Source organism: Helianthus annuus, chromosome 3 (genome assembly GCF_002127325.2).
Source record: "Helianthus annuus cultivar XRQ/B chromosome 3, HanXRQr2.0-SUNRISE, whole genome shotgun sequence".
Lineage (NCBI taxonomy): Eukaryota > Viridiplantae > Streptophyta > Magnoliopsida > Asterales > Asteraceae > Helianthus > Helianthus annuus.
In genome coordinates this window covers 149,567,620-149,584,471 of record NC_035435.2, presented here as the reverse complement: position 1 = coordinate 149,584,471, position 16,852 = coordinate 149,567,620, and the positions used below count along the sequence as shown (strand labels likewise).

Below are 16,852 nucleotides of genomic sequence, written 5' to 3'. Positions count from 1 at the left end.
GTAATGGCATTTTGGGCCGCACCTCTTTGGGCCGCAAGTTCACTATTTAAAATCTGTTAATGCATCAGTCCACAACATCCGGAACCCACTATACACTTGCATGTTTTCACAATTTGTATATCTTGTAGTCTCGGCCCAACTTTTGTATCGTCTGAATAATAAGCCCAACAGACCGTTGATTGGTTAACTGGCCCAACGCCCCATATGTATTGATCCTTAGTGATTAGTGATCGGCCCAAATACCTTTAGCCATAACAAACTATAATAATCTGATCAATAAGCCATAACCCTTATCGGCCCAATAAGCATACGTATTGTAATCTAACTCAACCTGATCTAGTTTAAAACTATAACAAACTCCTCCATATCTCTCTCTCTCAAATCCTCACACGGCACAGAAGATTTCCCCTCTCCTTTGATCGCACGACTCCAGCAGTCCACCCCCCCCCCCTGTTCGAAATAACATCCTTGGCAGCCGAATTCTTGGTTAGTTTTAATGATTGTTAACCTTTATGGTTGTGTGGGTTGATATTATATACATGCTATGTAGTGATGAGAAAACTGAAAACCATTTGTATGTTTTGATAACTGGTCCCGTTTATGTAAGTTAATTGTATTGAATGAGGTTTCCACATGTAATAGGACCGATTGAATGTTACTGATGTTGTAGATCATGATTTCATATGTATATTAGATTATGATAGTATGAGTTGTTGCACATAATGTAAACTGTTAATAGTTGTTTTTGTTCAAAGAGGAAACTATTATTAATTTGTTTATGAGAAACCGTCACAATGGGGGGTATTATTTGATCCAGAGGAAGTCAGGGGTTATGTTGAATTAAATTGACTAGTTCATGATAAATAAAGTTGTGTAGGTGATTAGATAGCACCTGGTTTGGGCCGGTGATATGTAAACTAATATGGCCTATTAAAGTGAACTGATAAGTTGTTAGCTGGGTACTGGGTAATGGGCTACCAAACGTGTAGATGTGTTGCTGGGTTGTCTGGGCCGCACTCGGATGGGGTTTGCCGATACATAACCTGGGCCGAACTAGACTATAATGAGACTGACTAAATTGGGCCTGTCATTAATGTGGTTATGTAATTAAGTGGCTATTTATTAATAACCGAGGATGTACAGGCACGAGGGTTTTGGATTTGATCATAATTAAAATAGGTGAATTATAAACCTGGTCGGTCAAGTGGGTAATAAACAGGCTCATGTTCACATGTTGGGGTTATTATTGTAAAAGGGTTGTTAAAGGGTTGTGGGCCGGTCAGATTTGGGTAGAAAGAGGATGGATTAGGCTATAAGGGTCGTGAGAACGTGATAGTTGGATTGGGCCTGGCTTCCATTTAATAGATATAATCGGAACTAATAAATATAGTGGGCTGAGCATTGTAATAGTTGTAAACTGGCTGGGGATTCAAGGGTCGAATGTATGGGCCGGGCATCAACATTTAACAACTTGGGCTGGTTAAGTTATGGGCCACATCCTTATTGGGTCGTGCTTGGTTGATGAGTTATTATATGTTGATACATATTGAGGACTTTACTAAGTACTAATGAATGTGAATTGTATGTTAACGGTATGTGGCTAGTAGAATATGAAGCATGACTGCGATTTACAAGTGATTAGAACATGTGTGATAATTATAGGATAGTATAGCATATGTTACTGATGAATCTCATGACTGTTCATATGGTGATGTGTGAACTCTACTTGTGCTATGTGAACAATATACGTGTTGGTATAAATCATGCGTACATGGAATAGTCGTAACTAACTGTATCGATAACCCTTTTAGGACGTGTTTGAGTAATCATTAAACAAGTAATTTATCTTGCCGAGCAAACCAAAGGTGAGTTCACTGCACTTTTCTCAAGCATGCGTCCCGGTGGTTTGGGACAACTGGTAAACATTTGGAAGGGAAACATTGGGTAAATAACTTAATCGGTTTTGGTTATTGCCTGGAGGGCAATGGGGGTGATTAGTTGATAGCGCTATTAGGTGGGAAACCTCACACCGGGCCGTAAGGACGGGCGTGAACTAATTATCTGGATAGGGCTATGGTTGTTAGAGGCACACTCCTCGGATACATATGGGCACTCTCCCTAGGGTATCTAACGAAGGCAACATAGCAAACGGTCGTTAAGGGGTACCCACTCCCCGGATACTTATGGGCACACTCCCTAGGGTATCTAACATGAGCAACATCGAAACGTCAAACATCATAACAACAAACAACATATCATTTTGTAAACTGTTTTACTCACATGAATGGTAACGCTACTTGGTAAACAAACACAAACCTTGAACTCACCAGCGTAGTCTGACACACTTGTTTACATGCTTGTAGGTAATTACTGAAGGAACTTGGGAGCTTTCCGTCTGATGCTGTTGGAGTGGTTATGGTCATGACAAACATTTATATTGATTGGGTTTTCGACACACATATACATTTATACTTTTATGCTTCCGCTCAGTACTTTGGGTTTGGTTTTTCAAACGATACATTTATTTCAGTCTGGTAATTTATTATAACTTGTGTTTGATATGATTGGTGGTTCTCTGTTGAATCGTTACACCTCCATTAGGGACACGCCCTAGGTGGAAATTTGGGGGTGTGACAGTTTGGTATCAGAGCCACTGGTTATAGAGAACTCGGTTTTAAAAATGTTTTTATAAAACCAGACTATAACCGAATTGATCCAAACATTGACCATGACACTCAGCTTCAGACTGCAAGGTTCATTCCTCCTTAGCCTATACTTATATGTCTAGTAAATGTAATGCACGATACGACATGGTAGGCATCATGACACATTGTTAGTGCAACATAACACTTGTATCTAGTAAATTTTAATCTTGTTGGTAGTGCTCATTTTGTGTTGATTGGAGTGGGAGAAACTTCAAACATAAGTTAAGAAGCATCGAGAGGAGCATGCAAACCGCCTTATTATCATGGGTGCACACATAATAATAACGCGTGGTGCATGCAAATCCCAATGAGGCTTAACGAGTGTGAGAGGGGTTCTTCCCTGTTTGTGTATGAATATGGTAGTTAATTGTTCTCAACGTGATAAACCTGAACACTTTCCTACTTTTCGACCCCTAAATTAGTTCATTTCCCATATATAGAAACATGAGTGGACGAGGAAACGGACGTAGCAACTATTGATTGAAACCTTGTGTGCTTACTTTTTTTTTTCTGTCATATTTCCTTTCTGCGTTAATCCCCTCTTTTGGAACGTTGTGAGTGTGCATCCTTTCGTTTAACTTGCGTTACGTCATCAACTCGACAGGTATGTCTACATCGTCCGCATCTTCCGACCAATCCCGGGCGCCAGGGAAGGCACCCGCTGATACTCACTCACCCCCGCGTCAGATGGAGACGCGTGCTGCTTATAGGAAGAGACTCGCACAGGGCGGGGAGTCGTCCTCCCGACCTACGCATGCCCTACCAGTTAACTCCCTCAGCGCTCAGGCCGAGTCGGCTGTGAGTAAGGCCCTCCGAGATTATAACCAGATTCTAATAGAACAAAACCAAGTCTTAATGGAGCAGAATCAGAAATTACTAAGAAAGGTTGATACCCAAGGAGGGCGGTTGGAAGCTCAAGAGAAGCAGATACAGGAACTTATTAGGAGGACTACTGACTTGAAGGCAGAAGCCCTAAAAGGGCGTGAGGTACAAGGTCTGATACTGAGAGACGCTCGATTGGATCATGAAAGGCTTAACTCGCAGGCCCAACAGATAGGTATGATAGATTGGAGGGTCCATCACTTGGAGGAAGCTCGCTTCGCACCTGAACCCGAGCCAGCCCCAGTCCCGGCACCTCCCGAACTAGAGGCGGAAGGGTCTGATGAAGAACCCGAAGAGGAGGAAGAAGATCCGGAAGAGGAGGAAGAAGAGCCAGAGGAGGTCCCGGATCATGACGAAGACGATGATGATGGTAGTGACTTCGGGGATGGTGACGTGGATGACTGACTCGTCTTTCAATCGTTTATCTAGTTATTTTTCTTTCAGTTGTTTTCGTATAAACAATCGTGGTGATTAAAACTTTTGCGAATATTCGATGTAGTGACTTATATGGTTTAATTTGAATGGATTTCTTATTTTATCGTTTAAAGGATATTTCTTGTACTGAGTCGTCACCTTACCTCTTTTTACCTTTGCACCACGAGAATCACATCTTTGACTCCACTACAGTTACCTTAATTATGATAAACCTCTCGTTGGCCTCTGTAATATCCGATGCCTATGGGTTGATGCAATGCCTATGGGTCGATGACAACATCAAGAAAAGCCAGCCTAGTCATAACCCTTTCTTGCGTGTTAACGGGTCGCCGTGTGTCGTTTGTCGAGTTAGTGTTCCATCATAGTTAACTATTATTGATGGACGCACGATATGTGTATCTAATTGTGTTATACATGGCGTATGCGTGATTTGTGTTCTGTTATCATGTGAGTGTGTCGCTTGATGAATGAAAACCATGATGTTTTAGGGCATAGAACTCAGTAATTATAAAATGTTATTGTGTGACTGGTTTTGGTTAGTAATTCTTGATTCTTGCCTGCAATATATTCATCGTTGTAAGGTATCTATAGATCGAGTTCGTCGGAACTCACTTCAAGCCATTGTCTTAGATCAATTTTCGGGACGAAAATCCTTTCAAGTAGGGGATGATGTGACACCCCGCGAAAACGCTTAACAAAACTAGCTTCTTCAGTGACTGTTTGCTAAATTTCGGGACGAAATTTCTTTCAAGTTGGGGATGATGTGACAACCCGAACTCTCATGGTTTGTAACGCGGAATCTTGTTATCTTAACTCCTCGAACTCCTTTCTCTCTGTATTAGACGTTCTGTTCGTATAACTCCGTTAAGTCTACTCGTACGATAACTTGTTATTTTAGGTAATGGCATTTTGGGCCGCACCTCTTTGGGCCGCAAGTTCACTATTTAAAATCTGTTAATGCATCAGTCCACAACATCCGGAACCCACTATACACTTGCATGTTTTCACAATTTGTATATCTTGTAGTCTCGGCCCAACTTTTGTATCGTCTGAATAATAAGCCCAACAGACCGTTGATTGGTTAACTGGCCCAACGCCCCATATGTATTGATCCTTAGTGATTAGTGATCGGCCCAAATACCTTTAGCCATAACAAACTATAATAATCTGATCAATAAGCCATAACCCTTATCGGCCCAATAAGCATACGTATTGTAATCTAACTCAACCTGATCTAGTTTAAAACTATAACAAACTCCTCCATATCTCTCTCTCTCAAATCCTCACACGGCACAGAAGATTTCCCCTCTCCTTTGATCGCACGACTCCAGCAGTCCACCCCCCCCTGTTCGAAATAACATCCTTGGCAGCCGAATTCTTGGTTAGTTTTAATGATTGTTAACCTTTATGGTTGTGTGGGTTGATATTATATACATGCTATGTAGTGATGAGAAAACTGAAAACCATTTGTATGTTTTGATAACTGGTCCCGTTTATGTAAGTTAATTGTATTGAATGAGGTTTCCACATGTAATAGGACCGATTGAATGTTACTGATGTTGTAGATCATGATTTCATATGTATATTAGATTATGATAGTATGAGTTGTTGCACATAATGTAAACTGTTAATAGTTGTTTTTGTTCAAAGAGGAAACTATTATTAATTTGTTTATGAGAAACCGTCACAATGGGGGGTATTATTTGATCCAGAGGAAGTCAGGGGTTATGTTGAATTAAATTGACTAGTTCATGATAAATAAAGTTGTGTAGGTGATTAGATAGCACCTGGTTTGGGCCGGTGATATGTAAACTAATATGGCCTATTAAAGTGAACTGATAAGTTGTTAGCTGGGTACTGGGTAATGGGCTACCAAACGTGTAGATGTGTTGCTGGGTTGTCTGGGCCGCACTCGGATGGGGTTTGCCGATACATAACCTGGGCCGAACTAGACTATAATGAGACTGACTAAATTGGGCCTGTCATTAATGTGGTTATGTAATTAAGTGGCTATTTATTAATAACCGAGGATGTACAGGCACGAGGGTTTTGGATTTGATCATAATTAAAATAGGTGAATTATAAACCTGGTCGGTCAAGTGGGTAATAAACAGGCTCATGTTCACATGTTGGGGTTATTATTGTAAAAGGGTTGTTAAAGGGTTGTGGGCCGGTCAGATTTGGGTAGAAAGAGGATGGATTAGGCTATAAGGGTCGTGAGAACGTGATAGTTGGATTGGGCCTGGCTTCCATTTAATAGATATAATCGGAACTAATAAATATAGTGGGCTGAGCATTGTAATAGTTGTAAACTGGCTGGGGATTCAAGGGTCGAATGTATGGGCCGGGCATCAACATTTAACAACTTGGGCTGGTTAAGTTATGGGCCACATCCTTATTGGGTCGTGCTTGGTTGATGAGTTATTATATGTTGATACGTATTGAGGACTTTACTAAGTACTAATGAATGTGAATTGTATGTTAACGGTATGTGGCTAGTAGAATATGAAGCATGACTGCGATTTACAAGTGATTAGCACATGTGTGATAATTATAGGATAGTATAGCATATGTTACTGATGAATCTCATGACTGTTCATATGGTGATGTGTGAACTCTACTTGTGCTATGTGAACAATATACGTGTTGGTATAAATCATGCGTACATGGAATAGTCGTAACTAACTGTATCGATAACCCTTTTAGGACGTGTTTGAGTAATCATTAAACAAGTAATTTATCTTGCCGAGCAAACCAAAGGTGAGTTCACTGCACTTTTCTCAAGCATGCGTCCCGGTGGTTTGGGACAACTGGTAAACATTTGGAAGGGAAACATTGGGTAAATAACTTAATCGGTTTTGGTTATTGCCTGGAGGGCAATGGGGGTGATTAGTTGATAGCGCTATTAGGTGGGAAACCTCACACCGGGCCGTAAGGACGGGCGTGAACTAATTATCTGGATAGGGCTATGGTTGTTAGAGGCACACTCCTCGGATACATATGGGCACTCTCCCTAGGGTATCTAACGAAGGCAACATAGCAAACGGTCGTTAAGGGGTACCCACTCCCCGGATACTTATGGGCACACTCCCTAGGGTATCTAACATGAGCAACATCGAAACGTCAAACATCATAACAACAAACAACATATCATTTTGTAAACTGTTTTACTCACATGAATGGTAACGCTACTTGGTAAACAAACACAAACCTTGAACTCACCAGCGTAGTCTGACACACTTGTTTACATGCTTGTAGGTAATTACTGAAGGAACTTGGGAGCTTGCCGTCTGATGCTGTTGGAGTGGTTATGGTCATGACAAACATTTATATTGATTGGGTTTTCGACACACATATACATTTATACTTTTATGCTTCCGCTCAGTACTTTGGGTTTGGTTTTTCAAACGATACATTTATTTCAGTCTGGTAATTTATTATAACTTGTGTTTGATATGATTGGTGGTTCTCTGTTGAATCGTTACACCTCCATTAGGGACACGCCCTAGGTGGAAATTTGGGGGTGTGACAGGTTTAACCTAAGTATGGAATCATAACATTAATCAACAAGAAAACATAAACCAAAGCACTAACCGAAAGAGAGGGGATGAAATCAAAGAAGCTTCGAAGGATAGGAAGGCCGCCGGCTTCGAGAGAGGTACGAGAGAGCTTAGGGTTTGTAACTTGTGTGTGTGGTAAAGTTTGCAAGTTGTGAGAATGTTACAAACATTCTAAGGGTAAATCGGCTAGGGGAAGTGGGCTGAACCCACTTGGGCTGCCCTAAGGGTCCGCGTACAAGGATAAGCCCAAATGGCTTGTGCGATCGGGTGTAGTGTTGTGCGATCGGATCAAGTTGTGCGTTTAATACAAACATGCAATACATACACACGTGCACATAAAAGCATCTAATAAATTAAGATTCACATAAATCACAACACGTTCACATTCGTTACATACAATACAAAGACGGGTTCGAAATACGAGTTGTCACAAAACCTAAACGTCTATATGTGTATCTAGGCATCAACGCTACTTCTTTACATAGCATCGTCATCATCAACCTGTAACATGTTTAAAATACAATTCAATGCAAAAGCAAAGGCGAGTATACAAGTTTAAGCATAAGTATAAGTATAAGTGTAAAAGTTTAAAACGAATCCACATGGCAACTTAGTCTATACGAGATCAACCTAGCGTGGCATGCAATATTTCTAGCCAACCTCTGTTTACGCAAGAAAGTTTAATTAATTCAACATGACCCAAGTTTAAGGGGGGCGGTGCGTTACTCCTATAGCGCTATACATGTCGAAGGGAGGCTCGTGAGAGCTAATGACTAAAACATATCACATAAGTATGGTCCACGTAAGCATCAAGTATCATAACATAGTATTCATGTATAAGGATTGTTTTGTGCATTGCATAAAGATTAAGTTTAAGTGTAGTTTAATAGTAAAACATGTTACACCCCAAAAAGTGGTAAACATAAAAAGGGGGTTGCGAGTATACTCACAAAGTTTGCATATACTTTCCGATTATCCAATCGTTGACGAGTAGAGATTTAGAGTCCGAATGTATAAGGGTTGAAGTTCAAGTATGCTTAGAGTCGAGACTCGGAATAAAACAACATGAAAATAACATATGAGAATAACATGTGAAAATAATCATCTAATACATATGATACTTGTTCTTGACACTATGTACTCCAAGGAGTTTATATGGTTTCATGGAACATGGTTCCATTAGAATCGTAACAAGTTATCATAGGATGATATAATCTAGTACTTGGACATATGAACACTAATTCATCATCTAAGATTCGATTATTTGGATTATGTGCTTACATATATTTTATACATATTATTGAGTCCAATATTTCAAGCATGAGGTAGAAGATTAAGATCTTCATTTAGGTACCTCTAAATATCATGGAAATCATGTAGGAGGTAGGAAGAACAAGCTTCCATTTAGGTACCTCTAAGTGTTCACCACTACACTTGATGTAAAAACAACCAAGGAGGGTCATGAACATACAATAAAGAATGAATAAATACAACTAATCTAAGGAAAACATCAAGTAATATGTGGACTTACAAGTAGGATAGCCCAAGCTAGTCCTATAATCACACAAACATCAAGCATTAGGCTTGTTCATTACTTGTGGGTTAAAACCTAAACAAAACGAAAAGTATGTGAGGTTTACACCTCTGATTTCACATGTCTCAATAGGTTGTAAGCATTAGGACATAGGTTTGAGTGAGTTAAACTCAAGTTTAAGTAAGTATTGATAAAGATTAATGAAACAAATTTGAACAGTGGACTTTGAAGCCTATTTGCCGGAGTTCCAGGGGTTTATTCATTGAGAAACACCCATGGAATCGAAGATAAGGTCAAGCCAAGCGTTCTGGAAAAAGAATGAGCTAAAACGGATGAGAAATGAAGAAGTTATGCCAATTTTCGTAAAGCTCGATGAATCTGTCCGAACTCTGATTTGCAGCAACGTTTTTTGGTGATTTGAGAGAGATTTAGATGAGTTTGTAAAGTGTTTAGGGCTTGGATTAATGTGGTATTTATAAGGAAGGATTAAGGTTGGGTTGGTTGACATTTAATACAAGTTGGTTGGGTGTTAAACTAAAAAAAATAAACAATTAACTCAGCCATAAAGCTGGCCGGTCGCTGATATGGCAGCTAAGTTGTTTTTATATATTTTTTTTGATCAATTAAATACATATGTTAGATATTGTATAATTCATGTTATGCTAGGTTAGTGCACATGATTTATTTACTATTAAAATAACAAGATGTTACAAGGTAGGGTTTTAAACAACAATAAAAAGATGTTTGGCAGTTACGACGGCTGCTACTTTTTTATTTATTTATTTATTTATTTTTTTTGGTTTTAACATATTAGATGTATCTATAATATATTAAAAAGGAGAAGTGATGGACAAGTTAGTAATTTTATTTGCGTATAAATTTTGAAGCATTATGTACAATAGAGAGAAGCCATTTTAAAGGGGCTAAAGTTGCAACTTTTCAAAACTTTTAAGACACCATAGGGGTGTTTTAGGGATTTAATCATGGAATAACCGTACATTAACTTCTTAGACATTTGAATCGTTTCTTATACTGGAATTGAATATATAGCCCTAATACCCAAATCACAGTTTCCTCTCATCTCTTCACCTTCATCACGACTGAATCCTCCATAACCCTAATATCCCTGTAAAGACTACAAATGAATCATCCCACCTTCAATTTGCCCTCTCAAATCCCCCTTACGTTCTCACTCCACCTTCTGCCCTGCCGGCGACAGTGGTTCCAGGGGCTGTGGTATTGGTGGTCGTCAAAGGCCAACGGCTAGGGTTTGCCATGAAACACTGTAGTGTTGTTCATCCACTTTGCTTTAAACTTTAAATTATATGAAGATTGTGGTTTATTAGCTGCTTATTCAATTTCTAATTGAACATTTGATGGAACCAGGTGACGTTCACAGGATTTTAATCAACAGAGTTCTGCTAGCTTCTGCATCAATCCCCCGATTGAATAGTGTTTTATGTCTCTTGCCAGCATATTCCAGGTTTGTTTGCTGAAGTTTATCTCCACGGATTTGCACTTAGAAATTAGCATCAACTACCGATGGACGTCAACCACGAGAAAGAGTGTGGGCAGTGACCAAAGGTATTCGATTAGGGTTTTCCAAGGAGGAAGAAAGTGGCATGTTCTTGTTCGGTTCTTGTCCGTGACGCCATTGCTCGAATCCAAGAGGCGTTCTGACCAGGTAAGATTACTGATTATTTCTTGGATCTTCATTCACTAAACATCTTAGGTTAATCTTTAATCCTGGTTATACTTGTGTTCATAATGAAATAGCATTGCTTCAGAATGTCATATTTATATTGTTTCTTGAATTCACATGCCAGAGTGGATATTTCTATTTAAATGGTGTGCTGGTAAGAAAGATGAACGTCTTATAATCAAAGATCCAAATCCGAATCTGTTTTTTGCTAGCCAGGATAGTTTATACAGTTGCGTTTTGATTGTTAAAAGAGATGGATCTTTGGTAAACGATTTTTGGCTACCCAGGTTAGTTTATACTATTGTGTGAAATATTCTTTAATGGATGTTGATATGATTTACAATAGTTAACTGGAAATGCTATTCAGATCCATGTTCATGTTGGTGACTGAATGGCTGAGGGCTGATGATTTTTTTAAAGATGTTATTGATGGAGATGTTTTTTTCTTTCAAATGACTACATTATTTAGTTTAACATTGTTGATTGGTTATTTCCAGCTGCGTCCGACATGGCCTAGAATTTGACAACCGGGAACAAAGTTGCAGATGAAAGTACATTTTCGGCCAAATGGGAGGTAATTACTTTCTTTTCATTAGTTTGAGATGATAATGGTAAGAAAAATTAGTATTCCACAATAACAAAGTATGCATTTGGATGGTATTGGCCCGAAAATGAAAGTTAAACCTATAGTGTTACGACATTATAGTTACATATGAGAGTTTTTTTCTTCTTAGGGCTTAGTTGAGCTATTACTAGGGGGATATATGAAAGTTACCTTTTCTTTAGATTCATTTTGAAGTTGCCCTTTTTAATATTATATTTAGATGTATCATTTTCTTATCATGTGGTTGTGTAACGAATGCAAGGAGTTGTATTTGTTATTGGCTCGCATCAGCTTCACCATTTATATAGAAGGAAAATGAAGGTTAATTTTTGTTTAGCATGTGATCATGTTAAGAAAATTAAACTCTTAATTATGTAGAAGGATAGAGTTAAGTTTTCATGCGCTTAATCATGTTCAAATAATATTTTGAACTTTGATGAATTAACATATAGCTTAATTTCATATTCCACAAATGATGTGCTTATTATGTCAACTCTTGGAACGACTTCTGTTTATACCAGTTGTATTGAACAGCAAAAACCAGTACTCTTGAACAGTAGATAACTTGCATGCTTAGTTTTTAATAACTATAAAGTCAAGGATTAAAAGGTGTGTCCCTTAAGATATTGTTCTTTTGTTTTCAAGAACCATATGCAACTGTCGTTCTTGTAGCGTTCGATGTATTACCACTAACATTTGCAAAATGTTGAGTTTAAATTGAAAAGATGGTTAAAATTGACAAAAATGTTGTCGTTGTTGTAGGATCCAGATGAGCTCAAGACATGTACTAAAACTGTGCCTGAAATTGATTTTGCAAAATTAAGAGAATTGGTTAATCGTGTTTGTGTCCAAAGTTGCACTAGACAAGGACCAAGCAAGCAAGATGGCAAAAAGGTTTATGCCAGACTCGAAGTTGATTTCAATTAAAGGAGAGCAAGGTAATTTCAATAAGTTAATATGATGATTTAAATAAAACATCTAATCAATTTGGTCAAATCGGGTCTAATCTTAATCTGTTTGTTTTATCTCACGAATAGCTAAATTAACCTTAAAATTGTCGTTGAAAATTACCCATGTAGCAATTAAAAATTTCCCCATGACGTGGGTGCTTTTATACACACACAATTTATGTATGATTTTTTAATCATTTAAGGTTTAAAATATATTTTCCGTTCCATATTGTCGACTCTGCGGCAACGCGTGGGTTCTCCATTAGTATGTCTTTAAAATTTCACCTTTGTATTCAACATCACTGCAATTACTGAATTCAGGTTAAGGAGGTTAAAGGAGAGGTGACCCCTAAGCATACTGAACTGTTACACTTTGAGGAATAAGGCAGACAAAAGGGCATAGGTCTATGGGACAGGGTTAGTCCCTCTTACTTAACCCAAATATTCTAAATGTGAAAAACCAATATACACCCTACATTATTCTCAATATCAGAAAGATGAATTTAAGGAGGGTATAGTGTGGTATTTGATATTTGAAGTATCCCTACGATTTGCTTCTGTCCTTGTTTTATTCTTGCTTCACAACTGCAACACCCGATCAGATTTTTATTAGTTTTTAATTAATCACCGGATGGTAGTTAAATAGAGATTAACAAAGGGGTCAAAAGATTTTCATAAATAGACGTACGAGTTTGTTCTGTTGTGAATTTTTCTCCGTTGGTTCAACTATCGGTTATCTTCTATTTATTTTTCCTTTGCTGGTATCTCATTCCTGTTTTGTCAAAACCCGTTTTGTGAAGAACCAAAATGGCTATTTTTAAAAATGACCCGTTCTGACCCGGTTGCCCACCCGACTTGCCCACTTTGTCAAGTATAACTAAGATGTCGTGTGTGTTCAATATAATGTGCAATATGATATTTTAGAACTTAAAGCAATTTCAAGTAGAAGATCACATTGTTAATTGTTGTGACTTATTCTCTTTTTGAATTTATGGTTATAAGCTATTAACAACTAGGGATGAGCACGGTACCCGTTCGGTACTGAAAGTACCGGTACCGAAAGACGGGAAAAGCAGGTACCGATGTTTACCTGTATTCCTGTAATACCGGTACCGTACCGAAAAACAGAGAAAGTGAGTACCGGTACCGGCTCCGAATATACCCGGTATGGTTCGGTACCGGTACCCGGTACCGGTACTCGGTACCAAATCCTCATCCCTACTAACAACTTCCCATATCCTCTTTCATTGACAAAAGCTATAATTTCATAGAGTCTTGAGGAAAACTTATTAGTTATTTAATGTTTATTTTCCATAAGTTTAAGTTCCAATAAGATAAAATGACAGACACTTCTTTATGTATATCTATTATGTGTTACTTTTTATCATATACTTATTTATAGATGTATAGCACTGTTTAATACTTCAATCCACCAATAGAGGTTTTGAATTAATAACTTTTGTTTTTCATTGTTTTAGGGCGTTGTTGTGTCATCAACACTTGGTGGCATAATAGAACTACATTCAGATGATGATATTTCTGATTACTGTAATAGAAATATTACACTTGGTGCTTGAGTTAGTGACATTGGTTTAGTTGTCCGTATGATTGACAGTATTGCTGGGTCAACACCAGGTAACGAGTCAAGAGCTGCAGTTGGATTGCATTTTTGTTTTAGTTAAGGGATGAACCTTATGAGGGTATTTTCTATTAATAGTGTCATTTGCTTGATTGTAGAATGATAAACTAGCCTACTAGGTATAATATGGTCCATTTACTAAGTCATCATGCAAGCATAAACCTATCATTATTTTGCAGATTAGGCACTTCTTTAAAAATGGTTGGAGTTCAGAGCATGTGCTTTTGCTTACAATTACTAACTGGAGTACATCAATTCTGCGTACTACTCCATGTTAAAATAAGACGTGTTTAAAATGTGTAATATTTCTAATCTATTTTAATGTATTTTTTATAGTTAATGCAATTCATCAACCGATCCATGAACTGTTAGCGTCTTACAATTGTCGACTTCGCGGCAACGCGCGAGTTTCCCACTAGTATTTGTTGGTTATTAAAGTGTTATATGTTATTTGGTACGACTAACAAGGTCTAAAACATAATTTAAACATGATTTAATTAGACTAAAAAATGTGACGTATAAGTGTATAACAATTAAGTATTTAAACATGTTTTGATTACACAAAATGTGTAGTAAAATAAGCGTGCGCATCAATTGTACAAACATGAATAGGTGACGTATATGCGTAAGCGAAGTATATGGGTCATGAATATACGATATGTATTATTTTTTTTAGTCGATCACGTTTACAAGATTCACGAATAAGACATCGAATGTATAAGTATGAATGAATAAGTGAAGTATAACTTGTATGAAATAACGAATTTTATTATGATCCAAGTCTCGATTACACAACAATACACCGAAATACGATAACAAGGAATACAAGTTTCCAAAAATAGAAATACAAGCAGGACTTTCTAAATATGGAAAGTACGAAGAAGCAGGGCGTTACAGTCTCCCCTCCTTTAGGAAATTTCGTCCCGAAATTTATTCAAGAGAAATACTTGAAAGAGTATTGGCAAAAGGTGATTATTAAGAATTGAGACTCGAAAAATTTGAAACGTAAAAAGTATGAAATTTTGAAGAATGACAAGATAGGTTTACAAAGGAGTTCGCTTGTCAAAAATGATTTGAGGTACCAAACATAATTGGAAACGTATAGTTGCGTATATGGAATTGAACGATTGACTCTTAATAAACGAATGCAAGTATATGAATGGCTTATGTATTGGATAGATGAAAGTGATGTGCTAAGAATGAAGTCTTGTCATGGATAATCGGATATAACGCGTTTGTGAGTTGTCTAAAGTTTGTATTAGGTCCAAAGGTCTGCAAAACACTGAATTTCTCATGGCACGTTCTACGAAAGTTCGGTAACACGGTGAAAACACTTATATATAGGAAGTACCAGCGGCGTATCCACCATGTTTTGACCATATTATGTCCGTTTCGTATCCGGTGTCATGTTACGTTCCGCGTTCTACCATATACAACAGTACACTCTATGGTTCTCATGCGCTTATCACTATAATCCCGTGTGCACCCGCGATTATACCGATTGTCGCATGATCTGCATAGTTTATACTAGTTGTATATGAATTAAGGTATTTGAAAATATGAATGAGTACGTATATGTATATAGTATATAAGCAAGTCCATGCTTAAGTATGTATGGGACCCACGTAAGCGAATCCCTCGGATTCCACTCGTGTACGGGTACGAATGTATGAATCATGAGTATGAATGAAAGTATGAGCATAAATATAAATTTAAGTATGAATATGCATATAAGTATGAGTATAGGCATAAAACGTAAGAGTAGTACGAGTATAACACATATAAGTATAAAACGTATGAGTATAGGTGTAGGCACGAATAAGGAAAATTACGTATATAGTGTATGTTGGAGCATAACGAATTTGGGCTTATAAAACGTTTGAGAAATTCGGATTCGTAAAATGAATGACATAAGCGATTTCGTCGCGTGGTATCGATTAAAACGTGTATGGTGATATGCATGTATAGTTGTTTAAGCGAAATGTTGAATTTATAGAATCAAAATAGATTGAGTTGATTTGGAAGGTAGAATATAGTTTGTAAATGTAAAGGAACATAAAGTACTCATTGGTTATGCATAACGTATTTTGTAATGAATGAAACTGCTACCTTTGTTTTAAAAGAGTTTACGTAAGTTGAAGATTGTCGGTCCTTATGAAGTTTTCTTGCCCACGTGTTTTGAAAATTGGTGTAGGAAAAGGTTTTTGAAAATAATAGGTTCGCTTCGTTTGGATTAAAATAAGAATTTTTTTTTTTGAATTTTGGAGGTTCTTGTGAAAACGTTGTTCCTTAGAAAGGAAATTTAGCAAATGGACTTAGTGAACATTGAAAAGAATCTTAACAAATGATTTGGTGATGTCGAAAAGAGTCTTTGGTAAAACGATCCTATAGTATCTATAAGATTTTATAAGCATGTGAGAAAGGTTGGTTTGATTTTTTTAGTATGATGATATAATGTGATCGTGTTTTAGTGATTAAGTCGAATATGAAGTTCATGGGCAAGAGATTCATTGGACCGATTAAATTGATAAGTAGCATTTCATGGGATTGTGAAAATCAAGAAATGAGCGATTACGGTATTATTAAGAATTTCGTGGATGTGGGAGAATGTGAAATTAGATTGTAGGATAAGGAGTATGTTTAAATAGACCATGCATGTTGAGACGAATAAGAATTTGACTAATAATAATCAATTTGGGTATAAACGTGATAGTGTGTACGTTATAAGGATTATTAAAAGTAAGTCTTGGAAACGATCACCTACGTAAGGGAATCACCCCTAACTCGTTGGTGAGGTCGTTGTAAGATGAGGAAAGGAACGGAGTTAGTCGTCAAGGTAAG

The 16,852-nt window shown here is 37.5% G+C and overlaps 1 long non-coding RNA gene across 5 annotated transcripts; it reads left to right on the top strand.

The window, feature by feature from the left end:
* The first annotated feature begins 10,135 nt into the window (after positions 1-10,135).
* On the top strand, positions 10,136-14,390 carry LOC110930007. Of its 5 annotated transcripts, none has more exons than XR_002587584.2 (7): positions 10,136-10,401; positions 10,503-10,800; positions 10,943-11,105; positions 11,316-11,392; positions 12,185-12,360; positions 12,694-12,789; positions 13,851-14,363. It is a non-coding gene; the product is annotated as an uncharacterized LOC110930007 (long non-coding RNA). The 5 variants fall into 5 exon arrangements; XR_004888589.1 differs by having other exon boundaries at positions 10,136-10,406; XR_004888587.1 differs by having other exon boundaries at positions 10,136-10,800.
* The last annotated feature ends 2,462 nt before the right edge of the window (positions 14,391-16,852 follow it).